General features: G+C 40.1%; 1 long non-coding RNA gene across 1 annotated transcript in view; it reads left to right on the top strand.

The window, feature by feature from the left end:
* LOC142033535 (uncharacterized) overlaps nt 1-17,445 on the top strand; it is a 132,850-nt gene that overhangs the window by 93,409 nt on the left and 21,996 nt on the right. The window lies entirely within an intron of this gene.

The following is a 17,445-nucleotide window of genomic DNA, read 5'->3' as shown; positions in this document are numbered from 1 at the left end:
ATAACTTGGCTTTAATGCTATACTTTGGGGAGGGAGTATGTTTGATCATAAGAGCTGAAAGGCATACCCTACACAATACATGAAAAGTCAAAAAATATAATAGCTAAGTTTCTGCTAATTAAGTAGGTTATGACTGACCAAGAATCAGCCATGGTAATCTGTGATGGTACCATGAAAAATGCGTTGTAATTAGGCACCACAGCTTGAATATGAATTGTCAGTATTCAACAGATGCGTGCCTCTTTGTTGGTTCCAAGTATCAAACAGATTGTCACTGAAATGGAAAATCAAGTAATAACAACAAAAAAAAAGTGAAAGAAATGGATACAGTGCTCCAATATTTCATTATTTAAGAAATATTTTTATTTATTATTCATTATTCCAACCTTCTTTTAAGGAAGACCAAAATACTGTTCCAAAGAATGTACTTAATTTTAGGAAAGAATGTTTAACACTGAAAGATTTTTCCTGCAAAGCTGCTTGTGCTTTTGCCCCTTCTGTATGGGAGAATCTATGGAAATATGTGAATGTATATGAAACTAATTCACCTTCAGCCCACATCCTGGAACTGTAACCTCTATCATGATGCTAGAGAAAACATGACAAGAATTACATACCTAGTATGCAGAGACTAGTGCTTGTGATAATGATCAGGAGCATGTTATGGGTACAGTATGCTCATATAGTCTATCTATATGTCCCATAGTTACTTTTATATTCCTTGTCCCTGTTACATAGCTGTAAAGTTGAGCAGAGGGGTAACACTGGAAATTCTGCAAACACCCATTTATTCAAGTGTTCACTTCAGTTAAAGCAATTCCTACCTCAAAAGTTTGTTTTCCCAACTTAGTGGTTGTGATGTACAGGTTGGCACTAGTAGCGTATGTATGGTGTGCACTGTCGTATGTCTAAATTAGCAGGCGGGGATCCTCCTGCAGAGGTACGCCGAGAATGCAGGAGACCCAACATCCACACTAACACCTTCTTACAGACACATTTCTAGCCCGCTGAAGGAATGCCCATGAGCAGATGGAGCACACTCAGTGCACCCCAGTTTAGTGTCATCCCAAATGAACGCAGTCTGGGTGCTCTGAGAGCGCCCTGCAGTGAAAAGCAAAATGAAGTAAAGGGGAATACTCAAGAGAGTCTCTTCAAAAGCGCACTCCTGATCCCAGCTAAAATACTAGTGGAGATGCGTCTGTTGAAGCTGGGATTTTCCAGCTGAGGTAAAGAGAATTGGTCACCCCAAGGGCTGTATTCAGACACCCAGAAAACAGTTTCTCAACAGTGATAGACTGCTGCATCATTCATTTGTTTGAGCTGGAAGAGAAGGTCTCTATTTTGAATTCTACAGTAGAGTCCAAGGTTTTGGCGAAAATGCTTTTAGGTCCTAATATACCACTGAAGTGTAAGAGCCAGTGTAGTTTAGTTAAATGAAATCGCTTTGGCTTCAGTTTCCAACCCTATCCTGCCATTTTTAATAGGAAAGCTAACTAACCTACCCTGCACTAGAAGCTTGAAGCCCTAGAGATAATGCTGCCCAAAGCTAGAATAAATATATTTTCTGCACATTGTTCCAGTCCAGGCATGGTGCTGGGAGAAGCCTTGCATCTCTCTTACTGTATGACTTCGTATAGGGCTGGGTGGGTTATATGCTCTGCCTGCTGGCTTTCACTGGGAGTTAGAACCCCGGTTCTCTCCTGTCCCTCAAGCTGAAAAGCTCATTTTTGTTTCATTACTATAGCTCTCTAGCCTCCTGCTGACTCAAGCCTTTCCTCCTGCATAAGAAATGTCGTGTGGATACAGTCGTTTTACATATGTCCTTGTTCAGACTTCATTATTACTAGTTGTATTAAGTCTCTCGTACGTAAGTCTTGAGCAGCTTATCTATCAGTATGGTGTCAGAGTGAGCAGCTGGAAAAGTATGGCAGTGATTTCTTTATGTCATCTGATTAATAACAAATATTAAAATTACTGCAATTCTTTCATGGCACCCACACTTTTTCATTAGCAGCATACCTTTCACACCTCTTTCCTTTGTGAAATATTCTTACTACCTACTTTAATCAGAGAAATGAGTAGCTAATCACTTATCTTTGCATTCAGGTAGAAATGAGTAAAATGATCAGAGTTTGGGAATTGCTGTTACATATGCATGTAAGTGGTGTATAACACTATAATTATACTGATAGAAATAAGACATTGCCAGAAAAAAAGTCATTTGTTACTCTGAATAAACTAAAAGACAGTTATTATATCACAACCATGTCATAAACTTACTTTTTATTGTATAAGTATTTTATTTTTTAAGCCCTAAATCTTATGTAAGTGGCACAATTTTAAACCCATGCTTGATTTTAAAAAGAATTTTAGATTTGGATTCCTTTTAATATTGTGGATTTTTGTGCATGTAGTTTTATTTTAAAACAGATTATTGCTCAAAGGGGATCCCAGCTTCACAGCACTGCAGGCTGAAATCTCTTCTACATGGAATGCCTAACTGGGTCAGTATTAAATTCTGAGTTCAACAATCATAAGAGTTCGTAGAAGGTCAATCAAAAACAGTACAATTTTAACTTCAGTAGAACTTAGTTGTGTGTCTTTTTACCTTGAGCATTGTTTTGAGGTTGGTAGGTCTTCAGAACAGGTTCTCATTTTGGCTATATACAATATAAAAGGCAGTCTACGTACAGGGCCTTCCTGTTTCTCAGCAAGGTTATCTCTCAGCAAGTTATGAGCAAAAAGCTTCAGAGTCTTCCACGTGCCCTACCTCTTAGGTGAGGTATTTCACTTCTTTCACCTCTACAGTGCACCCGGGGGGAGAGCCTCTTGTGCACTGGTTCAGTGGGTTGCAGCCTTAAGGTTTAAGCACATCTGCTCCACTGTTGGGAAGCAGCTCCTGGAAGAAACTTCTTTCCTCCTGGCAGTGTGATCAGGCCTCATTACATACTTCAAGATAGCCTTCTTTCCTCTTTTTTTTTTTTTTTTTTTTTTTTTTTTTTTTTTTTTTAAGAACCTAGTGTATTTTGTATCTCTCCCCAAACTACACAGCTAAAAGATAAAAGAGCTGTACCGATGAAAGCCTATCCATCTAAGTCTTATTTGTATTTTAGCCTTTGCTTGCAAGTCTTGGCTAGTTCCAAAATTGCTTCTGGTTGGTGGGTAAGAGGGAAGGGGTAAAGAGCCCTGTGGTAGATTTTCTTCCCTGAGTCATGTAACACTTTCTTCCTCCCTCTCTGATTTTGTGGTCGCTTACACCTCAATGCAACAGCTGTAAATGGTGGCTTTAATGTGAACCCCATAGATCTGGAAAAAATAAGCCAATAACGTGTCTGAAACCAAGGAGATGGACATTTCTCAGGTGGTTACACAGAGATTCTTCACATGAAGGTCCTTTTTTAGGTCATTCCTTAATTTCCCATTTGGTTTTCAGCAGATCTTATTAAAATGAGATGACTCTGCCTACATCTTCCATCACAGCTGTCTGTCAGCGGTCTTGGAAGGTAGGCTCTATGTTAATAATTGCATTATTGGTACAACCCAAATAATTTGTTTGGTAGAAATACTGAATATGCTACAGAGGTTCAGCTGAAGAGATCTAAATACATTTAGAGGTTGTCCACAGCAAAGTTGAAAATCGTAAATACAGTACAGTAACCTCGCCAATTGCATCACTTGTAATTAACTTTTCTATACTGTTCTATGTGTGGGTGTGAATAATAAGACTGCAAATATTTGCGTTATTTTCCTTCTACATGTTTTTCAAAAAGTAGCCTGAGAAGCACACGTCCAACTTTGTTTCAGATAGTTTTGCAGAGGAACCTCCTCTGGACACTGAATAAAAATATCGCTATGGAAAGCGAGGAGGGAGTAATTGGGGGGGGCCTTGGGAATGTGAACACCCGGCTCCCATCATAACAGCACATGGTCTGAGCGTCTCACTGAAGTCCCTCTGAAAGACTGAACTGTGGCATTAGAGCAGAAAAAGCTTTGCTTGATGCTATAATTCACTTCCCTGCCATGCAGGAGAGAAGACCCAGTGGTGTATCTCAGTCAGCGTTAGCTGTGTGGCAGCAGGATCAGAGTCCCAGGCGCGAGCCAGGCAGGAGCACCCCATTGTGCTAGGTTTGGACAGGCATAAATGAAGAAGCTGATGGCTCTTCCACAGTTCATGACTTACTTGGCAATAGATCTATTTCCTGCTTTGCTTTGCTTTTCTCGGGGAAACACAACATCATGTATTAAGGAAACATCAAAGATACTGTCTTGCCTGTGCTGTTTAGTAAATGGCATAGTGCTTCTTGGTGGAATATAGACATCAACTTGAATATTGAAAATGTCCAAGGGTGTCATGAGACCTTGCACGCAGGGGAGAGATGGCATGCTATTAATGATCCTTTCTTCCACAAGCAAATTCCAGTCGTGTTATATAAAGCTGGGACAGAAATGAAAATAGTCCTCCCTTAAAAGCAGCCTTGTCTGCTGTACCTATGCCCTATTAGACTTATTTAAATAACACTGTGAATTCTTGGGGAAAAAAGAACCTGGAGATGCAGCTATTATTTCTGCTGTAATGTGGCAAGGGCTTTGCTGCTGTGAATAATAACAGCCATGTTGATGGGTAGACCTAAATTAAAAGTGAAAGAGGTTATTCATTCATTGCAAAAATCCATCTTAATGTGAAGATGAGGGAGTTTGGGGAGCTTTTTATTTCTATCTTTGCTTTTAGGCCTACTATACACTATTCTGGGCCTTTTTAAAGTTGGAAAACTGTTGATAGTAATATCACTGATCAGCAAAGTTTTAAATTATTTCTTTGAGTTCCTTTTTGAATTCTCCTCTTCTACTAGGCAATTACAAACCCAGTGGGGGATTTTCCTTGGTGCAAAGTGCCTAAAACAAAGTGGTGACTTTTTTCTTCACTTTTTTGCATATTGGTCAACATTCATCAAAGCGTTCCCTTGCTGTAACGTCTGTGGTCCTTATGTGTTTGGAATTAGGAAATATCCTTGGTATTTGAGATATCAGGATGCTAACCCGTGACAAGCATCAACTGATACAAGGACTTAAGGGCGTATAAGCAGCATATTTGAACGGGCAGGGCTCAGTGGTCAGTGCGGGTCAGTGGAACAAAGCAGTGTCCTGAGCTATTCTGTTTGCTTTGGGTGGTTTCATGGCTTCAGGGACTACGCTGGTACTGATGCTCAGTGCAATCCTTGGGGCCCGCATATGGTTCACTGAAGTACTACTTCTTTGGAATTCCCCCCTGCCCACAGCCACAGGAATGGGCCATGCTTCAAAAATGTTTCTGAGTTTGCTACTGTCAGGAGGTTTAAAAGCCACCCTGCTGCCATTTAGCCTCCACTTGCAAAGATGAACCTGTGTATGAGCAACTTTGGCAGCTGTTCAATGAGGAACACAGCTGAGATGAAGATATATTTATTAAACTCAGATTTTCCCTTCCTGCCGTTTCAGTGAAGATGGCATTCCCATGACAGCTTAAGAGAAAGGTGGCTGGGGAACTAGCTTATGATTTGGGTGGCTTGGGTTTCTGTCCTGATGCAGGGGTATGTGAACAGCCTCGGGAGTCCTGTAGCCACAGAAACACGCACTGTGCCTGAGGTAGCTGTCTACCTAAATACCTTCATTATTTAAATCAAACACACTGGTGCATGAGCAAGAGTAGAAAAAGTTTCCTGCCCTACCTACCAAAATGTAATAGTATGACTGACTGCAGTGTAAAGAGGGAGGAAGTGATTTACCTCTGTTATAAGGTGTGAGTAAGGAGAAAAGGGTTTGCTTCCATCTGGAATTACGTAGAAAGTAATTAAATGAAGCCAACTTGCAGAATTGGCTGATTTGCCTGGCTGAAGATATTATTCCAAACACAAATAATGGAGAATGGATCCTGGAATATCCTTGAAATTAGGCTCTATGAAAAGATGTTTTCTTTCTTTCCTTTTTTTTTTTTTTTTTTTGAAAAAAGTAATTTTGTTCTCTTTTCTGCATGTAACTGCATATGTGTGTGTTCAGTGGTCCTGACAGATTTACTTTGCTTTCATTGGTGTCATTTCCTGAGGAGGGGAATATGAATTTTGAACCTATTTTGAACTTTGTGTGTTGGTGATTTACTCAAGAAGCTGAACCATTAAAAAGCTTTCATCTTCCATCATTATGGGTCCTTGAAGCCAGAAGTCTTCACAGCAGCGTGCTGAGAATGTCAGAAGGAATCTGTCCTTTAGTCCTTCCCCTGGATGAATAGCTGTGGTGTTCAGGAAAATGCAATCTGAAATCTGGCTAAGGAAATGAAAAAGCAAACAAGTAGGAGCTTTATTTTTAAGGAGGAATGGTACTTGGAACACTCACGGACCTGCAACAAGAAAGAGAAATAAGGCTAATATTACAAAGTGGTAAGATTTTGCATCAGCATTCAATTAAAAAAAAAGCTGAAATTCAATAAACGTAATCCTGACATGTCAAGGAGAACAAATACTCTGGGCTTAGTTGTAGCTGGGTTCAGGAGTAGCATCTGAACTTTGATCTAGAAGGTCAATTGTCAATACCAAGCACCTGTAAATAAGATCACATTTTTCTCTTCAGAAAAATTGCCTAGTGCCTTATGGCTGTGAGGTACAGATATTTAGTCTTCCCAGCTAACTATTTTAGGTAGAACCAGGACAGTATTTCTAATGGGCAGAAACATTTCTAGGCACTCTTGGAGTTTTATCATCACATTTTTATTCCTTACAGAAGAAAGTAAGTGAAACATACAGTTTCCCCATACTAGGCAGTGATTCTGAAGGAGAGAAGTGAGGAAACAGTGCAGGAAGCTTCAGGTGACTGTGTACCGGGAAAAAACATTTAACATTTTCTGTAAATTCAGGTTAAAAAGTTGTTACATAGTGATGTGAGCAGGTTGGGACAGAATGGAGTGCATGCTGGGCTGAAAGGCAGGGGTGCAGTGAGAGCACTGCCAAGTTATGTTAATCAGGTGGAACATATTTTTTTGAATGTATTTTATCCTTCCTTTTCTTCATCCCAGCCCAATGTTTCTTAGAGGCCTCTGGTCCCTGAAAGTTGGTCTATGTGCAAAATGACGGGAAGGAAGAGTGGATTTAAAGCTCTCCAGCAGCAAAAAGTTTCTGGACCGTGATGAGAAATGCAGGGTGATGTGATATTTTGGTGAGTTCAGACCTGGTGCAACACCTTCAGGCTGGGGTCTTGTGAAACACAAGGACAGCTGAACCCGAGTACGTTGGCAGAAGTCTGTAAGCAGGATGGCAGCAGTGGGTGTGTGTCATGGAATGCAACTGCAAGTAAAAAGAATATATCTTTGTAATTTTGCCATTTGTTGTGTATGTCTCTTAGTGTCATACGTGTTTCCCTTCTCTGTACGCTTGTGCAGAAGTCCAGGACGAGTTAGCTGTCCAGACTGACAGGGTATTTCTTTTATTGAGTTGCAGCCATGCTAACAACAGATCTGAGATCTGAGGACAAACCTTGGCTGCTTCTTGGTAATAGTAACAGAAAAAAAGTTTTTTCTGGGTCAAATTAGTTTCCAACAAGTTGATATGAACCCTTTTGCACCTACCTTATAGATATGCATTTCACCATTTGTGTTTTTGAAATACTGACAGTGATTTTTTGCTAGTGAATGCTCTGTGAATGTACTTTGACATTCCATGAATGTATCATAACTATTATTCAGTTAAGAGGCTTGTATTTAAGCCTGGTAATTGCTCAAACACTAAAGGCCACAATTATTTCTTCTGTAAGTCAGGACTGATTGACTAGATAAATCATGTGGTACTGTTTCTACTCCAGGATTAGATGTCTTCCAGATCCACAGAGACTTTTATCAATTAGTGCATCAACATTTCTGCCATAAATAGTCATAAAAAAGTGATGGCAGGGATATGCAAAATATTTTTTCTTCTCATAGCCATTCCTGGCATAAAATATTGGTTGCAAATTAAACTGTAGAGTTCTTTGGGAGTTTTAATTTACAGGCAAGCAATTCCAGTAATTTTAAAAAGGCTGGAAGGGACAAAAAATTGAGTTATTGCTTCACCTTTAAGTGATTACATAGAAACCTGTGTTTCTATAGCTAAAGGTGATTATTTCTGTGGTGCATGAACTTCAGCTGACAGATGGCGTGTGTGCATGAGAATGCCTGCACAGCCATCGATTGTGACACCATTGCAGAGACAAAATAATCCAGCGACAGCTAGGTGTCTGGAAACAAGAGTCTCAAAGATGAGGCTTTGATACCAATGACAGAAGGATGTGAATGGATTCTAAGTAGTCCCACAAGACTTGTCAGACATGCCACATTAAAATTAAAATTTAGTGAATGAGGATAAAGCTTTCATGTAGCTTCAGTGCCCTGACCTAGATAAAGCTGTTAATTTTTGATTTATAACTGGGTACAGAATTTTAATCTGCATTAAAAAGAGAATTTTTTTCCATTTCTGTGAAAATAAGGGTTTTCTTTAAATACTGAGAATCTTAGACCAAACTCTAGTAACATGACATAGTAGCACCAAACCTATTCTACCTCAGCACTGAGTTCAAGATTTGACATATCCTCTGGACTCTGCCTGTGCAGAACTTGGTTGTTTGCTCTCTCTCTGGACAAAACTAATTGTGAATATATGCGGTTTCAGATATCTAACAACCACTATGGTCTTTGGTCTTAAATGGGATTCTTGCTTGATTAGATGAAGACTCAGTTTTTCTTCAAGCTCTTGCTTCTCTTCTGGTATTGCCTGTTCTCTCCTACTGTATCACCTTGCCAGGATGTCCAGTTATGTCCAGATGTCCCCTGACCTAGTTAAAAGTCTTCCAATTGCACACTGAACATTACACGTGCTTTGCAAAATCCTGTATCCCTCACTTTAATTAAATGGATTATTTTTAAGCAGTATCTTACCCTAGATTGAGAATAAGGTTGGTCTCGCCTACGCTGCAACGTCGAGCCTCATCCAGTTTGCGCGCAATGCGCAAAACCACAGGCGGGTCCAAAAGTTGGTGTCGCGGGTTCAAATCGTACGCTGCTGGCAGGGGCGAGGCGCTGCCCAAAGCAGCTGGAGCACATCTGGGAGCGCAAGGCTCATGGAGAACCCAGGCTGGACGGCCTGCAAGGGGAAGGAGGTGGCAGGAATGAGACAGCTACTGTGTTGCATTGCCCTCTAGTGACAGGCTGCCTAGAATCATAGAATCGTTTAGGTTGGAAAAGACCTTTAGGATCATCGAGTCCAACTGTAATTAGGTTGTGTCTCGCTACATCTTTTCAAGTTGTGCCAAACGTTGCCTCCATTGGATTCCTTGACATCCAGGCAGGGGTAGCTCAGCATTACGGAGTAACGACGTGGCTCTGAAAATGGGCTCCGGGGGCATCTAAGCTGAGGTTTGGTTGTGTAGAGCCACTGAAAAACTCAGGCCCAGCCTAAGTTTCATGGTGTTGGTTTCCAGACCAAAGAAATGTCTGTTTCCTATATGCCAACATCACAAATTCAGTCTGCCAGGAAGAAGGGGATTTAGCCGCCTCTGTGCCCATCCCACCATTGATACGTGTCTTTGAAAGCAAAACTGAACTTCAGTTAACGCCTGTCCAACAGCAGTTACAACTCTGTTCTCACCTACAGAATAGGAGTTAATGAAAATACCAGATTTTGGTGGTATGGCCAATAACGTGGTTTTTTTGTTTTTTGTTTTTTCTCCATTAAAAGTGAAGAACTTAGATGTGACATCACTAGTGATTCACAAATATCTAGTAGCAAGAAGGGATTTGTAGTTCCACATATGGAAGAAAATGGCAATTTAAAGTGGCCATCAAGCCAAGGATTTTGCAAAATCAGTCAGGTTACATCTTTAAAAAGCCCTTCTTTTTTGCTTGCTTTCATAATGTCTTTGAATTGTGGACATTTCTTGACAGCTTCTTAAGCTATATGTTATAATTTCAGACAATTAGAGAGCTGGTCAAAGGAAAAAGATTGATTTTAGAATGATTTTTTTGAAGGTTATACATCTATTTTTGTTCCATACTGGGACAAAGTCACAACCTTGTAATTCTGTTATGTGAAAATGTTTGAATCAAAATGTCAGTTTTCAAATTGAGAAAGGAAGTGTTTTGATTCCTTTTTCTCATCCTTGTTTTCCTTCTGAAACTGGCATGGACCCTCTTTAAAATGTCATTGAAATGAATGCTTCTCTGCAAAACATTTTAGACTTACCAAAAAACAGTCTGACCTACTTTAATCTACATGGCTATTTCTCTGTTCAAAAATCATGCTAAAGAAAAGGCTCATTTTCTAATCACTGTTTACATTTTCTGATTTGTGACTAGTTTTTTCCTCTCATTCTTTCCAGATTTGTGCCTGAAGTTTAAAAACTGAGTCCTCCACACTTTGGGAGAAACACAAACACACAATGAAATCATAGTCCCATTGCAGTCAGTGGTAAATCCATGCTTCATTAGATCACAAATTTCAGCAGTAATGGTATCACAAAGGGCATTAAATCTTTGGTCCATTATTTGTATTTGATTGTTGTCCTGAGCTCATCCTGCAGATTATTTTACCTTACCTTCTCTTATAGCATAGCAGCTCAATAAGACCTTGTTTCTTTCTTAGTAATGAACTGCTTCGCAGCGTGCGAAGCTGAAACTTCTTGCTTTCAGACAAACTACCTGGGGGAAGAACGTCTACATAAGAGTTAAAATTTTGATTTATCCATCCTTCAGTATCATTACTGGAAGAGGGACTTTTTTCAGGTTCTCTGTTTATGACTGTGATGGAAAGGAGTGAGCATGACAGGAGCCTTAAGTAACAAATAAGCAAACTCAGAATCTAGAGCAATTCATTTGCACAAAAAAAGCAAGAGAAGAATAATACCCATGTGCCAGCTCTACCTGTCACCTCTGGCTTTGTCTGTCCTTTCTAGTTCCACTGATTGCAGAAAGCACTCCTCTGAGCAGGCGGAGGTGATACTCAATTGTTTCAAACTGAAGTTATGGGAAACCATTTGGGTTTATGTTTTAATTATGAAGACATAATTTTAAAGCTGTTTCTATTGCTTATGTATTTCTGCTTGGTCATTATTTTCTTAGCTTCAAAATAATACATTTAATTGGATGAAATCGTTACTCTGGCCAGATGTGCATGTGATATATTTTTATGTGTCTGTGGTACTCCTAAAGATAAACAGAAAAGTACCTAGGGTTGGGAAAATTCTCCTAGCTAGACTATTTTCAGTAGGCTTCAGTTTTTCCTTAGAAAACTATGGGGACACTGAGAGCATTTTGCATATGTTCACATTTAGCTCTCTCTGAAGTACTGTTTTAAAGGACTGGCATTGTCTTTCCAATAATTTCTTCACTCTGTTGCTCTTTACCTGCATGCTATGGCCCTCCATTGGCAGTACTGAAAAACAGTCAACCTCTTTTCCTAATATGTAGCTCAAAATACTCAGAGAAACTACTGCTTACATTTTTTTTTTGTGGTTAAATTCCTCTTCTAACATGCAATGATTAAGCTTTGTAAAGTCAAAATTGGAAAGAGGAGCAGGTTGCCACGTGTATGGTGACTGTGGATATTTTCATGTCACTGATGGGCACATATAATATATTAGAATCAAACCACCTGCTTTGCAACACTCGGAGGAAAGAGGCCAGTGTCTGAAAACCAGGGATGCCCATCCAGCAGCACCACAGTTCATAAAGTGTGCCCACCCTGCAGTGATGGGTAGCTAACATATTATGCTGAGGCCGTGTAACTCACTTTTCATTATAAGCAGCAGCAGGTAGTTTAAAGCTACCTCGGATTTGCTCATGACGCAGCCAAAAACCTAGTGACTGCAAAGTAGCTGTACCTCTAGTGGGATTCTGGTCAGAAAGGTGGAGAAAAGGTGTGAGGAACTGCAATCCTAATGCTTATACAATATAGGTTAATAAACTATAGGTTAACACCTATCCTGCACAAGTTGTTAGTGCCTATACCGGTACTAACTCTTCTGTGGGGAGTAAACTGTCAAGTCCTTATTCTGATTTAATTTGGTCCTTACTGGAGCCTTTAAAGCTTTGCTTGACTCTAAGGGTGGGGTAAGGGCAGCCTCAGCTCTCCCTGTTTCCAACCAAGCACTTCTTTTTTTTTTTTCTCCATCAATGCAAAAACTCAGCTTATTAGGAAGGTTTCTCCTGCAGCGGTGTCTGAATGTACAAATTTGCTCACAATCACAGCTGGAGCGGCTTATAGGGGAGACAGGTCATGCTGGGATCTTTCACTTTGGCACCAATTAAATTCTTCTATGAAAGCAGAGGAGGAAATATGAGTTTGCGTTTTAAAGTCAATAGAAGCTGCAGAGTACAGAGCGACTTGTCTTTTTGTATGCTGTTCTTTGTAGATACAATATTGTTAAGAAGTCAAACTCATGCCTAGCCTAAGGGCTTAGTTGCCTATCTGTACTGTCAAATCTGTCCAACTAAGAGAAAATCACCTGAAAATAAGGCCCAAGAATATGTTGAAGAAAGTGCTATTAGGGTAAGCCATGGCAAGTCTTTGTAATGATCAAACTGGATTATGTGATGTTTTAAAACAATAAAATGAGATGTACTTCATGGGCTTTTTAAACCTTGCTGCTTAAGGTAATTCAGAGAACATACTGGATGTCTGTGAGCCTTGGCATAATGACCCTTGAAACTTCCAAAAAATGTTAGAAATACAATAATACAGAAATAGTAATGAGCTGGTGGTGAACTTGCTCAAGAATTTAGCTATTCAGGACATACTCTTTCTTAGGGCTTTTGTAGCATGTCCTGAAACTTTAATTATAAAACATGACATGGGAATCAGTATGGACTCAGAACAGCTAATCTGTTAAAACTTTTACTCACAGTTAATAGATACTGAAGCCTGGGTTATCATTTCCCTTCCTTTTGCCCACAACACAATTTGCTGCCTTTGTGGTTTTGCTTTGAATTCTTAGGCTCATTCTAAACCTCAAGAAAAGCTAAAAATGTAGTTGAAACTCAAGACAAGAACCCCATTAAGTCAGACCTAAAATAAAAGCTTAAGTTCTTTTGCATTATTGACAAATTGTGATATTCTACTAGATTATGCTAGTTACCACTTAATTTTCTGCAGTGACATGGAAAACTGTGATTTTTTTTTTTGATTTTTTTTTTTTTTTTAAATAGCTTTGCTACCAAATTTGTGGCTAGTTTCAGATCAAGGAATCTGACTATTCATCTGAATGTTTCACAGAAATTGGCCTTGTTTGCTTTTTACTGTAAGCAAATGTTGCTTCAAGAGAAAGTACAGAGAATGCCATGCATAGTCGAGTGGCATTTTGGTTGGATTAGATTTTGGTTAGTTCAGACTTTTTCTGCCACGGAGTATGAATGTGAAGCGTGAGCTCACATGTGTGATATTTACACCACCTGAAGTTAGAATTAGTGGATATTTGCTCTAGAAGTAGTTCCCAATGGAGATTTGACAAAGCAATGTATGACTCATTTGATCAATCACAGCTAGCCAATACAACTAAAACAATAAATATTGAGCACTTCATAGAATAGCTCGTGATGCATCTGGAGATAATCTCCCTCCTAGATAATCATTTGGATAGTTGTGTTGTGTAATTGTTTTGGATAATTATCTGAGTAACAAACATATTTAGAGAAACTGTGGTCTTCTCTTACTGTACAATGAACATAAAAGTTACCGGTTAATATGATAATCTATTGGTTTTGGTCAGCGACTCATTTATTTTAAATTGCAGTGGAGGAAAAGAGTGCTAATTCTCTTTTTGAATTAAACTGCTGTAGCAAATCTGGTGCACAAGCACTCACATTTGAACCCCCGCTGCCCTGTTTTCTGTTTTCTTTACCTTTAATTTTCCATGGAGGAGTTTAAGGCAAATGGGCAGTTGTGCTTTATGGTTAAATGGCAGAGCGATCTCTGCAGTAATGTCAGCTTTATAGAGGCATGTGCTCAGCAGAGGTCCAGACTTCGTGCTTCGTCTCTCCTTTGTGCGAGGATTTTGATTTTGCTGTAATTGTTTTGGAATTAGATTGTGCTGTGGAATGAGTCATCTCCACAGACCATAGACCATGGGCATCTGCAGTTTCTTTGCTCAAATAATAGCCTCATTGCCTTTTTTAGCTTGTACTGATCATTGCTGTGGGGTGACAAGAGGTAAAGTAGCTGTGTGGTGCTGCTGCCCTGGAGGAGCAAAGGAGGAGGTAAAGCTAGAAGCCCCTGTTCTGAGACATATACCAAGGTCCCTCCAGAGCTCTGTACAGTCCAGTTTACTGGGTTAAAATCAAAGTCAGTGGAAGCTCAGCTGAGTAAAAATAAACCCAGGAAAAAGCGATAGGGTTGACTTTGAAAAAGCCTTCAGAGTTTAGTCTAAAATCTTTCTGCCATGTATAAAAATGAATGTATAAGAAGTGTTAAGGAAAGTAGCTGGGCAACTGTCCTGGTTTTGCACAGCTTAGAAGACATGGTGTCTAACTAATTCTCCAATTTACTAGCAGTGGGGAGACTTCTCTGCAATGGTTCAGCTGAAGTGGATGCATTTTCTGGCATTACAAAGCCCACTGACGCATGGTTTGTGGGGTCCACACTAGTCAACACCACTTGGTTCATTTGAAATAGAAAAGCATTGTTCGTCAGCCTCCAAGAGTACAATCCGAATCACTTGTTCACAGGAATCTTTTCTGTGGTTCTTCAAGCTATGTGCTGGTACAAGAGGCAGGTGGGCAGGCAGGACGTGAGTGCGAGAGGGCGATGCTCTCCTCTCGATGCTGCTCATTGCCCTCCATCAGCAGAAGCTCCCGGTGCTGCGAGAGCTGGCGGTTCCCAGAAATCTCCGTCTTGGAGTGCAAGGAGCAGGATACGTCCTACCTTGGCTTAGAAGGATGAGAGATGGGGGCACATCTGCCGCCTTCCCTCTTGCCCTGTGCCAGGGATGGTACCCGCCTGGCACAAAAGTGACTGATGCTGAAAGAAGGCAGCACCCTCTGGCTGCTACCTCCTGCATGAAAGATGTGGCGCTGCTGTTTCAGGAGCGCGGTGCTGGGTTTTGTCACCTAACGGTGTCACTGAGGTCCCCTGTTGCTGCGCGGTGCAGCGGTACACGCTGCCAAGTCACAACATGAGTTAGCTGGGTATACGTGTACCTAGAGATTTGGCATGTTTCGAAGGTAACTGTTTCCTGGCTTAGTACAAAAAATAAGAAAAGGCAATCTTATGGCACCGTGTGTGCTGAAGCATTAAATGCAACCATTTTTCCAGTAATATGAATAACTAAATTACTATTGCCACGTATTTATTTACTGTTCTTTATGCTCTCTGAACAGCTACGTTTTTCCAGAAGAAAAGGTTTTAACAGAGAAAGTAAACTAAGCACTGTGAGAAATAATTATATTCTTCCGTGTTACTGCTAAACTAAGCAGGTTTTAATTGTGTTTGGTTCTTTTAAATTTGCAATGTATTGAGAGTATCGATTGCCTCTTTTTGTAGGTATATATTTGTATGTGGGTATTGTTATACCCACCCAGTAGAAGTTTAGCTGCTAAACAAGCTAAAATCAACCTGTAAATTCATGGAAGTTTAATACATTTACAATTTGATTCAGTTAATATGTACTCAGAGTCCCTTGTGCTTTGATCCCTGCTGACATCATCCGTTTCTAAAAGCAGGACAGTTGACTGAGCTATTGATGAATGATGGGCACAGTGGGACTTCTGAGGATTTATGTATAAAAATCCCTACTCTAGTTGCTGGCTCAGTTCTTAACAGGGTTGTTACACATCTCAGAAACTGAATAAAATTTTTGAACCAATGGAGGCCTGTTTAATGCTTGAGCCTCAGAAAAGAGCTGGGGAAACGCAACTACCAGAATGGAAATCAAGAGGGTAAAGTACCAACAAGCTTTCTAGTGCATATTTTAGAGGAAAATGTGAGTATCCAGGGATGTGAAGGAGGAATGCTGAGAGAAAGGAGACTGTCCGTGTAATGCCTATTTAAAAATATCTAGCATTCACATAATGTAACTATAACTGAAGTACACTACCCTCTGTAATACTGCTTTGGACATTGCTCCAAGGTACCGGGAAAACATGGAAAATTGTTGGACAGAAGGAGTAGGGACCAGTGTTCTGGCCTTTTTCCTGAAAGCGGAGGGCTCCCTGTAAGCAGCCGCACCTCCGCACCCAGGTATCTCACTTCTGAGAGGGCTTCAGAGCCCAGCTGAGAGGGGAAGCCAGGTGGGCTTTTCCAGAGCTGCTTCCGAGTAGACCTTGGAGAAGATTTGCTGTTGTGTGAGGTGGAGGCTAAACTAACTTGTTTGAATTCCTGCTCTCTGTTGTGGATACTGCGGAGTATCCTGTATGGCTGCGTGTCCACTCGATAGCTGGTTTAGAGGGAGCCAGTGCCTCTGGAAATGCTGCAGTGACAACTAAAAGCTGGTGGTTACCGAAAGGGCTGAAAGGCTTTGACAAAAGTGGTTTTCTTCAAGTTCCAGAGAACTGGTACTGAATTCCCAAAGATGACAGCTCCCTTATTCTTCCTCCGAGGAAGACAAGTCATGTGCTTGACACTTCCCCTCCTTGCAAAAAGTACACAGAAAAATAATTGGATTGACAGTGTGGTATTCCTTCCTTCCTGTGCTGATAGGATAATACGAAACCCTCAGAAGCATTCCGATAACATTTAGTAAAGCTAATTTAATAGTCATTGAATTCTTGAAAGTTCTCATTAGGATGCTAAAAGCAAGTATCTGTAATATAAGTATGGTCAGCTTCACAGTGGAGCATGGGGAAATGATGTTGAAGCTGCCTGTTCTTCATACAAACAAGACTGTATTTATTTAGCTTCTTAGTGACTTAATGCAAATATATTTGGAAGGGTTGCACTGGGGGAAAGAAGAGGGAAAGAGAAAAAATGTTCATATTGTTTTCTTTGCCAGAAATCTAATGGTATATGTGCAGCTGTATATATTCTTGGTCATCTACTAGGCCTGATCAAAAGGTATTGTACTCCCTCTAGCTTAAATTCAGCTGCTTTATGTTGTGCTGCTGGTATTGTTCCAGTTCATCATATGCTTAAATGACTCATAGTGCATGCATTGTGGTATTTAACATAATACGTTTTCCTCTTTTTAAATTAGTCTGCAGTGTATGATGTGAAGTACAATTCACAATTAGCATTTCAGCACTATTAAATCCAGCTTGAAGTGTTTTGATGGAAACAGCAATCTGTTTTATTCTTCTGATTTCCCTAAACAAAGCAAGTGTATCAATAGCTAATAGTGTATATTATACGGTATTAACTGGTGTCTTTCAAATACAATAATATTTAAGAATTGCTCTTTCATAAGCCACTAGCAGTCAAAGAACCCAGTATCACCTCTTCCAAGAGTATTGAATTATAGTGGGTTTGA

This window comes from Buteo buteo, chromosome 8, assembly GCF_964188355.1.
Source record: "Buteo buteo chromosome 8, bButBut1.hap1.1, whole genome shotgun sequence".
Lineage (NCBI taxonomy): Eukaryota > Metazoa > Chordata > Aves > Accipitriformes > Accipitridae > Buteo > Buteo buteo.
Note: the sequence above shows the minus strand (reverse complement) of the source record. Positions and strands in the feature narration are given on the sequence as shown.